Consider the following 14,300-nt stretch of genomic DNA (forward strand, 5'->3'; position numbering starts at 1 on the left):
ACTTCATAAGGTGGCATTTCATCACAGTTGCTTTTGACCTGCTGCAGTTGACTCATTGATTAGAGTTAGTCGGGGGAAGCAAATGCTAGAGACTTGCTAATGAAACTGCTGATAGTTGTATCTTTTTTTTAAATACCCTATTTCTGACAATGTGTCAATGATTGCTGTATGTATGCCTAATTATTCTGTCATTAGATGAGGTTTTGTAATTCTGTTTGGAGTGGCAAAGTCTGAGTTTAATATTAGCAGATGCTGTTTTTCTTTCTCTTTTTTTCCTTTTGCCAGGCCTACTTTGCAATGCCTTCTGGATTTTTGATTGAAGAAACTGAACTTTGAATCTATACACATTCATGCATCATTTAGTTAGCTTGCAGAACTCAGATCAATTAAAATTCTGAGCTGAGAGGAAGAGAGATCTGTGAGGACCCCTTTCCTGAAGAAATAACACAGGTTTAAATGTTACTTTGTGGATGGGGTTTAGGACTATTGGTAAGATGAGCAGTTTAAATGAATTACTCCTTGCTTTCAGAACTGCATCTTATTAAATTTGGACTTCATTCTTTAAATATTTGACACACTAAAGAATTCTTTTGATCCGTGTTTGGCTTTGTTTTTGACACTCAGTGATCAGTAGTTGTGCTGTATAGCTTATACCTGTTTCTCAGCTCTACGTAGTTCCTGAGTCTACTTTTGCCTTCGATTGGGAAGATTATTTGTTCTATTTTGAAATAAGGCATTGAAATGAGAGTTTTGTGTAGCTTGTTTGTTTTGAAAATGTAGTACTACATTTGTTGTTCTAGGATCTGTCTGAATTTTTGCACTTAATGCACGGTTTACCATAAACAAGTAATAAATCAAATTATGGTTATTTAATATTAGTAGTGCTTTTAGCATGTGTAGGAAAAATTAATGCGGTTACAGAAGCTTTTTTATTCCTTACAGCTTCTTTTCCTATCAAGCTTCTTAAACTCCTATTTTCTGAAAAGTATATGTTACTTATTTTGAAGATAGGTTAAGAATTTGAAGTAATTTTCATGTACTTGTTGTCTGCTATTACCAAAGTGTTTTCCAAGTGGATTTAATTTTCAAGATTTTTATATTGACCACAAATGAAGGATAATTATTTTATTTCATTGTTTTATAATGAAGTTGGCATGAGTTTCTTCTCTAGAAGGACTGGAAATGGGTGGATGAAATGTTAACACACAAAACTACTTTATTGTTGGATAGTCCCAAACTATTTCAGTATATCTGTGTGGAGAGAACAGATAGCTAGGATATAGTAGACAACATAAGGCATAATTTCACAAACAAATTCATGAGTTCTTTGATAGCTTTGCGCTCTTCAAAACCATGCGAGGAATGAATGGGATTTTTCTGCATCTCTCACTTGCAAATTCCTGACTTAATGTGCTCTCATTCCTTGTATAAATGGCGGATTTCTGAACTAAATCTGAAGCTTGTTTCTTGGTTCTTATGTATTTGTCACAAGGAGGATCTAAATCCAGAATATACCTCTGTATAGGACAGATCCCAAAAGACTTGCGTTTACTTCACGAATGGTGTTTGTTAGGAGAAATAAGTACCCACATCCAATCTGTATGTACAGAACCTTTCTCTGGAATCTTTATTCAGAAACTACTCATGTTTCTATTACTCAGAAATGACAATTATAAACACACTAGTAAAATGCTGAATTCTATTCTCCATTTGTCCGTCTTCTAAACTTGTGATGTACTGGAGCACTGAAAAACAAAACAGTGAATATGCCTGTTCATAGCAAATTGTTACTAAAAGTACTCTATTAAATAACTGGTTTGTTCTTTTTCCTACGGGGTTTATATTTCAGTTAACAAAGTTGTGCAGAAGTAGCTGGTTGTATATCAGAGAATTTAGATCTAAGAAGTCTATGAACAGGTACTGTAAACATATGGGAATAGAGGCTGAAAGAAAAAATCTTTTTATAACAGTTGCCTTTTTTTAAAACTGGTCGGTGTTGTAAAATGGCTGATGATAAACAAACTTGATGTAGCTGGTCACTTTTTGCTGCACACTTTACTTTGCATTATTACTCTTGAAGTACACTCCTAAATAGACATTAGGCACAGAAAATGCTCTTAAAGTTTTCGTTAAATTTTTTTTAACAATATTCCACACTTGTGCATATTGTTTCCTGTGTGTAAGGTGTTTTTGTTTTTCTGTTCCTTTTCACAGATTTGGAGGTGGCAGTGGAAGTAGCAAAACTACTAAATTTGGTAAGAGAATGAAGCTCGTAATGTTTGCCACTTTGTGTTAATTACAAAGTTGTTTTTGCATGAGTGTTGGTTTTCCTATGTTCTCCTTCTATTACAGCTAAGAGGAAAATATTTCAATATGAGATGTTCAATTTGTAGTTGTAGCAAACTAAGGTTTGCTTTTACTCTACATAACTTATTCAATTCTATATATTTATTTACCTTTCACTTTGCCAGTGGTATCATTTCTTATGTCCACTGCAACTTTGAAAATGTCTATTTGTGTAATATGATTTTCTTACTCTTTGCACCATCTTGAAAATAACTAGTTGCTGGTGGGCGGGTACCACAAAATGACTGGATGGGAGAGGTAGAAATAATTGAAGAGACTACCATCTTCATTCGCTGAGTGTGAAATAAGCTCTGTTTGAAAATTGTTCAAGCAAAATGTATAATTAAGGATAATGCCTGAAATAGGTACTTGAGTGTTCTATAATATCATCCTCATTATTTTTATAATGTTATGGTTTGAGCTTTAAAAATGTAAGGAGGCTGGGGGACGGTTAATTGTATTTATAGTTAAGATAGCTTTGACTGTGAAACTTGCAAGTAAGATTTAACTAGCCTGTCCCAAAGCAGTTGCTGTAAAGAAATAAGATCAAGTTTGCTTTTAAATATTTTTTGGTATAGTTTTGTTTTATTTTTGTCTTGATATTCAAATTAGCATTAACCCTATAATTGTCAGGAGTGGCTTTGTTGAGTGTTCTTCCAATCCAAAGAGACTTTAATGTAATTTGAGTAACATACAAAGTAGTACAGGCAGAGGGAAAGTTGCCCCAATTTTCTGTAAAACAATGTTTTTATGGGGAAATATTCTGGCTGCTTAATGCTTAGAGGACAGTTTTATTGATCTTGAGCTTTTAAAGAGAGGACACTTTTAATAAAATGTGAAAGTGTCATATTAGTGTGATAGCAAACTTTATTTCTTAAATGGAGAAAGACAGGATTTTATAGACTTACAGCATTACCTCAAATATATTCTCTGTAATTCAGCTTATTATGAAATTATTTTATTCAGTAGTGACCAAATCTTTTATTATTCTCTTGAAGTCAATTAAATCTGACCACAGATTTAATACAATATTTTGATCAAGAACATAGTTTAAATGTTTTAGCATTTTAATTCCACGGTAAACTATTTTTTCTTATTGGATGAGATTTGCTTAAAATAAGAAGTGTCACAGGTAACCTGAGTCTGCTGAGCTATTTGCAAGTGTTTTTCTACTGCACATCCTGTTTGTTCACAAGCTTGAGTTACGTTTTGGGTTTGCTTAGAGAATGCTGTTCAGTTTATCAGCTGCCTTGAAAACTGATTCTGGATATAGCTTTTCAGTAGGGAAATCCCATATTTAGAAAAGTTTGCCATTTTCTATTCATAATATATTGACTAATAACCAGAACCAATACTTATACTACAGCATGGAATAGTCTCTGCATTTGCCTGGAAGTATTACATGATATTATGATTGGAAGAAGGTTAAGCTATTCTCTGAATGCTTTTGTGAGTATTCTAGAACGTATCTGGAAAGGAGTGGGGGTGGTGTGCTTGTGGGTGTTTTTTGTGTGACAACACACAGGATCTGGGGGGGGGGGGGGGTAGAGAGGGGAGACAAGGGGTGGCAAGGAGTTTGCTGAACAGAAGCACCCCTAGCTGTTAATCCACTGGAGATTGACCTGTACTACCCTTCTATTAGAATGATTCTCAATGATTTTTAGAACTGCCTTGTTGTCCCTTATTTTCTGTAATGAGCTTTTTCTGTCTCCTTGGAGCTTCTGATTCTCATGTTTTGTTTCCCAGGCTCAGTTACACGGGGTAGCTATGAGTTTAGGAAAGCTGAAAAAGGCAGATAACTTGTTTCAGACATGTTGTACACCATCCCTTGTTTGAGAGCCACTGTGTAAGCATGAAGAATGATCTCAAGTGAGGGCAGCTGAGCAATTTGTAAAAATAACCTAATTTTGATGCAATCCAAATGATAATTGGTCTACTCTGGAAAAGCAAAACGCCAGGTGTTTGACAGTTCTTGCTGAATCATTGAAAGCATACAGGTGCTAAGGAAGGCAGAGGCTTGATGAATTAGTTTTGCTGGTTTGGGGGGAGGGAAGAGTATAGGGAAATAACTAGGAAATTAAATCAGATGTATGTCTAAACATTATTTCTCTTGTTACCTTGCAGAATACATCTCTCTTAAAGGTCAATATTTTTAATATTTTCATTTTTAGTTTTTCTCCTCATAGAGGAGATACAGTCAAGGATTCCAACATACTAGATTTATATGGAACAAGAACTTGAAGTTAATCAACTAATGAGAACAGGATGGAGAGTGTCTGAATAGTTTTATCTTAAAATCTGAAAAATCTCGATGCATAGATAAAATTGCCTAGCCATTAAGAAAGAATAGAATCTTAAAACATATATAACTGAACTTCAGAAATGTAGCCTATTTGATAAATATTTCTTTCAAAAAATCCATACTTTAAAGTTATGGTTTGTCATCTACCTGTAGAAGGCTTTCTGAATGGTGTGGTGTTTCTTTCTATCTGGGTAGTAATTTCTCCCAAGTCCAAATGGTTAATGGACTTTTGGCTCAACTTCATTATTTAAGGGTATCTTCAACATATTAATAATTTCCATGGGAGGATCACAGAACAGTTATTAGATACTGTTGTCATTGGAAAGCATTGACTCCTTTAGCTCTTGAGCTTAATAGTATGTTGTTGTCCACTGGCAAGAGGGTGCTGCTAAATAGTAACAAGTTTAGCAGTTGATACGCCAATTGATTATCAAACAAAATCAATTACTCTGGTAGGTGAGGCAAAATCATTCCAGTTACAATAGTGGTAAACCGAAAAAATTCTTATTTGTCACTTCTAAGCAGTAGCACAGTTAGGGTTTCCTAGCACCATTTGAAATTGCAGGATAAGCAAAAGCAATCAGTTTGGAATAGTGGAACATGCTGGAGATGCCCTCTCCTTGGTAGAATGTAGGCGTGTGATTGAATGCATGTACAGGCGGATGCAAAGATCAACAGGCTTCTGTCACTTTGTACTAGCTGAGCATCTAGCCCTATATGAGGCCATTGCGTTGTCAAGTTTTTCAGCAAGGAAACGAAAGTGCCTGTTCCAGCAGAGTGTACAAAATAAACCTTTGCAAGAGCACAACAGGGTGTTTCCACAAGCTGGAAAGTGGTGGTGGTGAGTCTCATTGTATCTTCTTTCCTCCCATTTGACTGTTGTGCTATGTATTTATAAAAAAAAAAAAAAAGTTCTCAGGTAATTTTTTTTGAAAGTTGGTTTTTACAAAATCAGAGACTGTCAATATCTTTTCAAATACAGCTTATTCTGAGCTGCCTGTGTTGGATACCATCAGAGTTAAAACTTATGGCAAGTAAATAAAAACATAAAACTGATGAACCAGAGAATAAAAGGGGTTGTGTTAGTGCAGCAGTAAAACACCAAAGCATGTTGAGGAGATATCTCCTGATATAAAGCTGAAAATGAATTGCTCATAACAGTATCACAAGGAGGCAGAGAGAAGGTTAGTCCTTTGCACTGCACTTATATTTCATGTATAACTTGACAGCATATGATTATTTCACTTTTAGTTGAGGAACATTACTAAGATGTCTTCTCCCTTTTCTTTGGAGATTTGGGCACTTAACCTATTCTCTGTATGTATGTGCTAGTTGCTCAGAAATAAACTGTGCCTGGAGTAAAGGAATGTGGTTCACCAGATCATACATGTTGCGTGTGTAGCTTTGAATGCAACGTTTGATCATCTGATGTAGTATAAAGTTCAAGCAATGTTTTTGGATGGAAAAACTTTCAAATGCTTGTGTTTTCCTGGTTTTATGATATTAATTTTCAAATCCTGACCTTAAACACTAGGGTTGGTAATAGGGTGTGGATTTACAATAGAAATTCTTTGACTGACCTACTCTAAATTTAATTGGCAATTTAGGTGGGCCACCATTTAAAAAAAAATAAAAATAAAAAAAATGCATATATTTCTCAATTTTCACCTCTGGAGTTCTATCCGCACTGCAGATTTGTCCAAGTGCCATAGAAAGGCATCTCTTTATCTTGCTCTTTAGAAAGAAATTTAAACTTGCAAAATTGTACTACTAACCACTTAACACAGAGAAGTCATATTGCCAACAAATTAACTGTAGTGCTGAATTCACAGAATTCTGTCACTCAGTCCTTGTACCCTGAGCTCAAGGACAACACAACAGCAGACAGCATCAGATGTCAGAGCAGCAACTTTAAAGTGTCCATACATGCTTGATGCACTGCTCGTGTGTGTAAATATACAATCTGCCTGGTTTATTCAGCCAATTACTTGAAGCAGGAAAAGTTCTCTTGCGCACAAAGTACAATTTCTAGGCGAAGAAAGATACATTTGAATGTTTATAAGTGGGTGTTTGTAATGCTTCTGGCCTTAAACACTGGCAAGTTATTGCTGTATGCAAACATCCTTACTAGAGGCGATATTTGCTTCAAAATAAAGCCTCCCACTCTGTCCTGTGAGCAGTCCAAGACATGCTGTAAGAGTGGTGATCTGAGGAATCCGGATAACCGTGAATTCATGTGGTATTTTTAATTGTACTGAAAAGGGTGCTGATAGTCGATGCATAATTATTTTCTGGTCAGCTCATCTAGTTGAGTGGTGTAATCCTGATTCAGTAAACTAATCCCAAAAAAATTATTTGGGTGTCCAGTAGGTACTACATTTTTTACAGAATTTGAGACTGTATGCTTAAAAGGCAAATGGGTAGTGCTTGTGTGTGTTTTTAATTAAAAAAATAAATCTCTGTTTTGATTATTAACTTGAATAGCAAGAGTAAAGCAAAACTAGGAATGAAATCCAAGAGTGAGGCTGCTCCCTCTATTTCAAAGTCTGTTCAAAGTAACGATGGCATGGAATTGGAGGGGAGGGAAATATTTGTGAAGACCTTATTTATAAGACAGGAAAAGGAAAAAAATGTAGTTCTGCAATATCTTTTGCAAGGAATAAAGGATATTTTGTATTTGTTCAGAAATAGGACTGTAGGTTTAAAAAAGATTTTGAGAAGAATGTCAGAATCTAACCTAAAGCTGTGTTAAAACCTTCTTGCCCTTCATTCTAATAGTGACTTTGCTATTGCTCACAATCCACATCAAATGAGGTCAAGTATGTTTCCATGGAAAGAGGTTAAAGCAACAATGTACAGGGAAGCTTCCTTCAGCTGCTGCTTTGCTTATTTCTTCTCTGCCTGGCCTTCATCTCTGCTGATTTTTATCCATGTCCTACTCCCCAATTTTCATTTGCTGTTATTACATTTCTCTTTCCACTTTCTTCTACATTTCCCTCTATTTTTTGTTTACATTCTCCTTTTTTTTCTGTTCAACTATTCTACCTTCATAGGCTAGTTGGGAAGTCAGACATGTATATTGCTCATTCTTGGGGGCTTTCCTGAAATTGGGTAAACTTGGTTCTTTTTTTTTTTCCAAAGTCACCTGCTTTCTATTTATTTCCTGTTTGGGAGAGCTTTCTATGTCTTGCTCAAAAGCATTCTGCTGCCATGTTTGTCTTGGATGGAAACTATGAAAACTGTCTTTCAGTGAAGAAAGCTAGTAATGGAAGAATAGCACAAGATGGGAGTGGTGTTTGTTTTCTTCAAATAATATTTAACAGGAATTTAAATCATGAGGTGAAGAAGTGCAGAAATTATGGCAATTTGCCCAATTGCTGGAATAGCTTTAGACTTGTCCCCAGGTTTGTTCTGGAATAACTCCTAATTCATTTGCCAGCTGGTCAGCCATACTGTTGATTGCTGTTTCTGCAGGTGCCAGCCTCATCCCAGCTGCTGGAATCTTTATTTACCTATTTAAAGGTTCAATTGTTTTAAGCCTTTTTCTTTTAGCCTGTGTTACTCGTTTTGCTGGAGTGGTTACTTGTGATTATAGAGAGCAATAGGGCTTGATACAAACTCCTCGGAGTCCATAGGAAGGATTGTTTCATTTTCAAATAGCAGTTGGATCAGGCCCATGGAGGGATCAGATGAATGTTTTGCTCTAAACATATACCTATTATGATTCTTCTGATTTTCGTGGTTAAGCTAATGTGAATCTCTCAGAAAGGATTTTAGGTTTTTTTTGTTTGATTTGTTTCTGCTGCCTTCTTTGAAAGGAGAGGAGAAAAATAAATTCAAATTATTTTATCAGCTTTATTCAAACTTTAACAATTTTATACAGTGAAACTCCAGAGTATCTCAAGCTGCTCATACTTGAAATGAAAACCCCTGTAATTTGTAAACTGTCAAACTTAATACCGGATCTTAGTGTTAATAGGATTTTATTGACTTTTACCACCAGCAGAGAAAGGGGTTGATAAAGCATGACAAAAGAAATGAAGATACAATGCATATTTTACTTGCATCTCCAGAGCCATGTAAATTTGATTGCTGAATTTATGATAATCTAGTTCATTGGCCATAGCTCTTCTGAGTGAGTGGGGACAAGAGGGGATTTCTGGAAAGAAAAGTGACTTTACAGAGCTGTAAAATCAGACTGGAGATTTTGAGGAATGGTTGGAAGTCTAGCTACCATGAGAGAACAAAAGAATGCACAGTATTACTTATTTCATATGTTTTTGCTGATATCCTGCCAATTTCCTTTTCTCTGCTCCCATATGCAGCTTCATTTGCACAGCTACTGTTGGGTCCCGTTAATGTAATTAGAGCAGTAGAATGAATAGTAGTATTCATTAGTAGTAGTAGTAGTGGAAGTACAAGACTAAGAATGTTAAGGAAGTGAAGCAAAATGACAATGTGAACTTGAAGGCACTTGAAAATTAGTTGTTTTTTTTTCTTCACTAAGGCAGGACCAAATATTCTTAGGTTTTAAATGCCCTGCTCTTAGGGAGTGGGAGTCGTTTTTAAGTTGAGTGCAATACGAAGGTCCTCTGAGATTATAAAGAAAAAATTAGATGACTAGCACTTACTGTAACATCAATTCTGTTTTCTGGAGAGAAAAAGATGGTCTATTGCCTTTTTAAAGGAGTTAGGTATTAAAGCTGTGCGTTATAAGTCTGTATTTTTTTTTTACTGTCCTGCAAATGTGTAATTAGTGAATGTGCATAGTTCTGAGGGGGGAAACTGTGTGTTTCTTCAGCGGGTATCAGTTACTGAGGCAGCCTTTATGGTGTGACTGCTTACAATTTTCAGAACAATGGTAACAAGCAGCTTTTTTTTTATTAACTTCAATTGCTGTAGTATTTCCCCTTTTTTTCCATGTCTTCCTTGTTTTCATTTCTTATTTTCAACACTTAAGATCTAATTTGTGTAATTTTCAAACTCTACTTGCTTTACATCTGTGATAATTTGTCATGGAAAAAATAAAAATAACTTCTAATTTGTGTTCATCCATGTGTAGTTACTGCTCCTAATAACAAAGGCAGGGAGAGCGGGCTAGGGGAACTTCTGTGATCTATGAACTTCACTCTCTCTGGACAGTAAACCTCAATCTATTTTGGATTCCATAATTGCATCAGTATGTAACATTAATCATAAAGCCGGCAGTTGCCTGATGCTATCACAAACAAACTCTAAAATTATGACACTTCAGGCCTTTCTATATTGTGAATTGTGGATGTCTCCTGGAAAGGAGTAGCAGTTTGCTGTTTCAACTCAATGAGAACGTAAAAAGTTCCCCAAATTTTGCTTGTCAGGCACTGTGGATAGAACTACTTTCAAAGCCTACCTTTTCACAGGAAATCAAACTCGGGAATGTTTCACATAACTGGAAACTTTCTGATAAAACTTCCACTATGCACATGGTGTCTTGGACTTCTGAGGTGACTGTCCTTACTAGCCTCCACCCTGGCTGTGTGTTTCTGACATATTCCATCTTCTGAAGAGAAGCAGAAAAGGAACAGGAGGCATTCAAAATTAGCTGTTTTGATGATTAGTCAAAAACCTGTATTCTCAGGATTTCTGGCTTCTGCTAGGGAATATAGAGAAGTGTATAATCTCACTTAAGTACAGTACATTTCAGTACCTGCTTCTTTATCAAGGCATGATTTTTTATTTCCTGTTTTTCTGTAATTTTCTCCCTGGTTCTCTCAAAGTCCCTAGCTTTTATCTGATGCAAACACATAGCCATAAGCTTTTCTTTTAAATAAAGGAAGATTCCAGACTCAGTTTGTGAAGGAACTGTCCTCTTAAAAGCTTCTTGGAGACATAGTTATGAGGGGACTGAACTGCTTTATCTGTTTACATGATAGGGCTAGCTGGCATTTGTTTTGCTTGCTTCTCTAGATTTATTTTCACCCTATGTGTGGATCTTGGAACACTGTGTAATCTCAGAATCTTGTCTACTCTACAGCCCTAAGATTTGCAGGAAATGCAGCACAGTTGGTGTGCTATTACAGAGGTATGTACAGAGCGAAGATATTGAGATATGAAAGCCATAATGAGTTGGCTGTATTGTGTTAGTTTTAAGGAGTAGGCGTATTAAAAAAGGATGAGAAATCTTAAAACAAAACCAAACAAGCAAACAAAAAATAACACAAGGCTGAACAGGAACTCCTACCAACCTGACTTCTGCAAGTTCTTATAATAATAATTTTCTGTATTTATGAAATTTGCATGAGTGATCTCCAATCCTAGTGAAGGAAAACATATTCCATAATTCATTATGCCCCAAAGGCTTTTTACATATATTACCACTTGAAAAAAAAAATAAAATCTGTTAAACACTAAGGGCAAATGATTTTTAGTGTAATTAAGAAAATGAATTGTGGCAGCAAAACTGCAAGGCTTGAATAACTAAATCACAATCTTGTATCTCTTTTTACCTCACTTCAGTGCAAATTGCAAATGGCCTGAGCAGTGGCTGCAGCACTTACCGACTGGTCCTTTCTCAATGTGTGCCATGACTGCTCCTTCTGACAGAGTTTTATCACTCAGACTTGAATTACTCTGTGTGGTGGTTGTGGTAGTGAAACCCACCACAAAACCCATGCTCTTCTACAGCAGATAGAAACTTCTAAGAGTTACAGTGGCATGAATACTCAGACCTGCTTATACAAAATAGTCCTTCAGACTCCTAAAAGGAGGGACTGAGCATGAAACCTAAACAGCTGAATTTTCGTACCGATGGAATGAATGCTGAGGACTTTGAGGGATAAATTCAAAGGTTATCAAAGTAATTTTATTTTGTCAGTCTCCACAAGGAGCTATTTAAGCCTCAACAGGGAATACAACATCTTGCTATCTTCTGAACATTCAAATGACTTAAAACTCCCATGTTATTAGAAGCTGGTGTCTTAGGTTTTTACATGGCTTCAAAGAATGTAAGCAAAACTTTTAAACTAGTTTTGGGTCAAACATATAGATACCCAGTTTGAGTATTTAAGTGGAATTGAAATACATTTTTGACAGAAGTAACTTAGAGCAGAGTAGTGCCTTTAAGAAAAAAAAGTATAAGAAGTCCCTTCTGAATATGTGCTCCTTCAGCAGCAATGTATTTCCTCCAGCAACAATTTTGCACTACAGGAGAAAACACTAAATCATTACTTTTTATACATGGAGACATTATCTCCTGGTATTTGAATCCAAAGGAATGTCTAGGAATAAAAGGAATTCTTTCTTCTTCATTGATCCTTTCTTGACAAACGTCAGTTTCATCTCTTCACCTAACATTTACTGTTGGTGTAGTGAAAATGGAGTGGAATTCATTATGTAATAAGAGATTGGATTTATTAATATCAAAGAACATGTTATTGCTCATCCCTTTATAAACCAGGACCACTATATGATATGTTCTCCTATATTTGTTGCAATCTGACAAAGTCCTTTTGGCAGCATCTGTATGGAAGTGTGAATGCTTCTTACATAATAGGTGGCAGGCTGCATTTAAGGACTTTTCTTGAATTTTCTTGAACAATTATAGTATCAATAACTTGCCTACATCTAATCAGTAATATATGTAGTGTGTATGAACTCCATGAACGGGATGCTGAAAGAAATTTTACTGATCTTACAGTAGTTTTAATGACCTCGCTACTAAAGTGTTTATATTTTCATTTCTTGATCATAATTTATAAACACATCATTTAAAATATAGCAGAGAGGTGAATGGATTGCTTGAGAATCCCTTCTCCAGGGAAGGAAAATTGTGGTATTTTATTGTATCAGGATTGTTAACAATAGATGCATCCCGTAATTTAAAACTATGGGGCATTGTATCTGCTAGATAAATTCAGGATAGCATTTAGATAGTTATAAGAATGATTCATAGCCCTTGAACTTGGCTTTGAGATTCATTTTGAGAGAGATGACAATACCTGCAGGAGATGCATTGTCAGACCAAAATAAAACATGGAAATATTTTTCTGGCATTTAGACAATGTGAACAATAACCGTTTAACGGTTATCGTTGTTGAGAGTGCATGGCACAGTAGCATTGCTACAGGTGAAGAATAACATATTCCTCAGTTCGACTAACTGTAAATGTTAAGATTCTTCTATTTATTTTGTTGTAGGTGGCTTTTATAGGTCCCAGAAAAAAACAAACTTAAATCTCTCAATTTAAATTTTATCAGTTTTGTTCTTTTTCTTCCAATTAAAGTACATAAGCACTTCACAATTCATAACTGCACTTATAATTAAAAAATAAAAATAAAAAGTACAAACTGGCAGTACATACCAGTCTTCAATGTAGGAAGAACTGAAGGAAGCTAACTGACTTGCCAAAGTCTTCATTGCTGACTGAGAACAGATGATGTCTGCAAACCTAAAAAGCCAAACTTTCTAAATAATGCAGTCATCCTTGGTGGAGCAGCTGGAGAGGTAAAACTGTAACACACCATTGGTTAAAGAAATACGTGCTCTTGGACTTGCCTTTAATTTTATGTCTACTCAGTTTGAAAGCCATCCAATTACTTAACATGATATAAATAACATTTTCAGTTACAAATTTCCCTGCGTTGGATGTGGCTGCTCGTTTGCAGCTAATCATTTAAGCTGGGTGTTTGAACAAAAAGGAAGCAGACCGTAATATGGAGATGTTGCGCAGTGACTTGAATCATCTTGTCTCTTCTGGTGGAGAGGTTAATCAAAAAATCAGTTTATTCAAAAATCAAAGCAAATTCTGAGTAACTCACAAGGAAGATACTGATCTTCATTTCAAAGCATACAGTATCTTATGTTACCACGTTCTGTTTTTCCCCTCCTGCCAACCACTTGAAATTAGGAATTAAGTTTTCCAAAAACCTGGAAAGGGCTGCTAGGATTTGGAGGAACTTTCCTGGAAAAGATTGCCTTCTTACCAGCACATGGAGGTGCTTGATTTAAATGCAGTCATAACTTGTGTTTCAAGGTATCACAAACTGTCTGGCACACTGGCTAGTGCTAGACTGATAATGGTGTCAGATATTTGTTCTAACTGCAAAATGTTGTGGAAATAATTCAAGTATGTGTCTAGAGAATATTTTTCTTTTTTTATTTTTATTTAGCATGTAAAATTAAAAGGAGCATGCTTATTAAAAGGAGCATGCTTATTCCTTGTACAGGACTTAATTCCAGGAATTTTAATATAAACTTTCTTCTAGTGTTACTAATGGTAAGCAGTGGAAGTACTGTAGTCTCTTAGGAAAGTTCAGCAATAACGTGGTAGAGCTGCTTATGTCCCGGTCCTGTTATTAGCTACATCTGTTTTATTACTTGTGGTTCAAAGGGTCTTCTGTGGCTCATTCGTGATTTTTCTCATTTATCTCAAAAAAAAAAAAATAAAAATTAGTCAAGTTTAATGAGACAAAATATGCATGTATTTTCATGAACAATAGGTTACTACCTAGCAGATGGGCTTTTATTCCTATCACTGTAGCAGCAAAAGTACCTAATGAGATGTGACTTAGGAGTTTCATATATGCTATGTGCTATCTATTTTCTCATAGTTTGTATACGTATTGTTAACAATAGGTAGATTAACTGTTTAGTAGTGGTTTTTTTATTTAACCAG

General features: G+C 35.5%; 1 protein-coding gene across 1 annotated transcript in view; it reads left to right on the forward strand.

The window, feature by feature from the left end:
* The first annotated feature begins 2,214 nt into the window (after positions 1-2,214).
* CDH4 (cadherin 4) overlaps positions 2,215-14,300 on the forward strand; it is a 657,011-nt gene continuing 644,925 nt past the window's right edge. Inside the window, exon 1 of the mRNA XM_040575638.1 lies at positions 2,215-2,255. The gene's annotated coding sequence lies outside the window, so the exon portion shown is untranslated. The remainder of the gene's footprint in view (positions 2,256-14,300) is intronic.

This window comes from Cygnus olor, chromosome 16, assembly GCF_009769625.2.
Source record: "Cygnus olor isolate bCygOlo1 chromosome 16, bCygOlo1.pri.v2, whole genome shotgun sequence".
NCBI lineage: Eukaryota > Metazoa > Chordata > Aves > Anseriformes > Anatidae > Cygnus > Cygnus olor.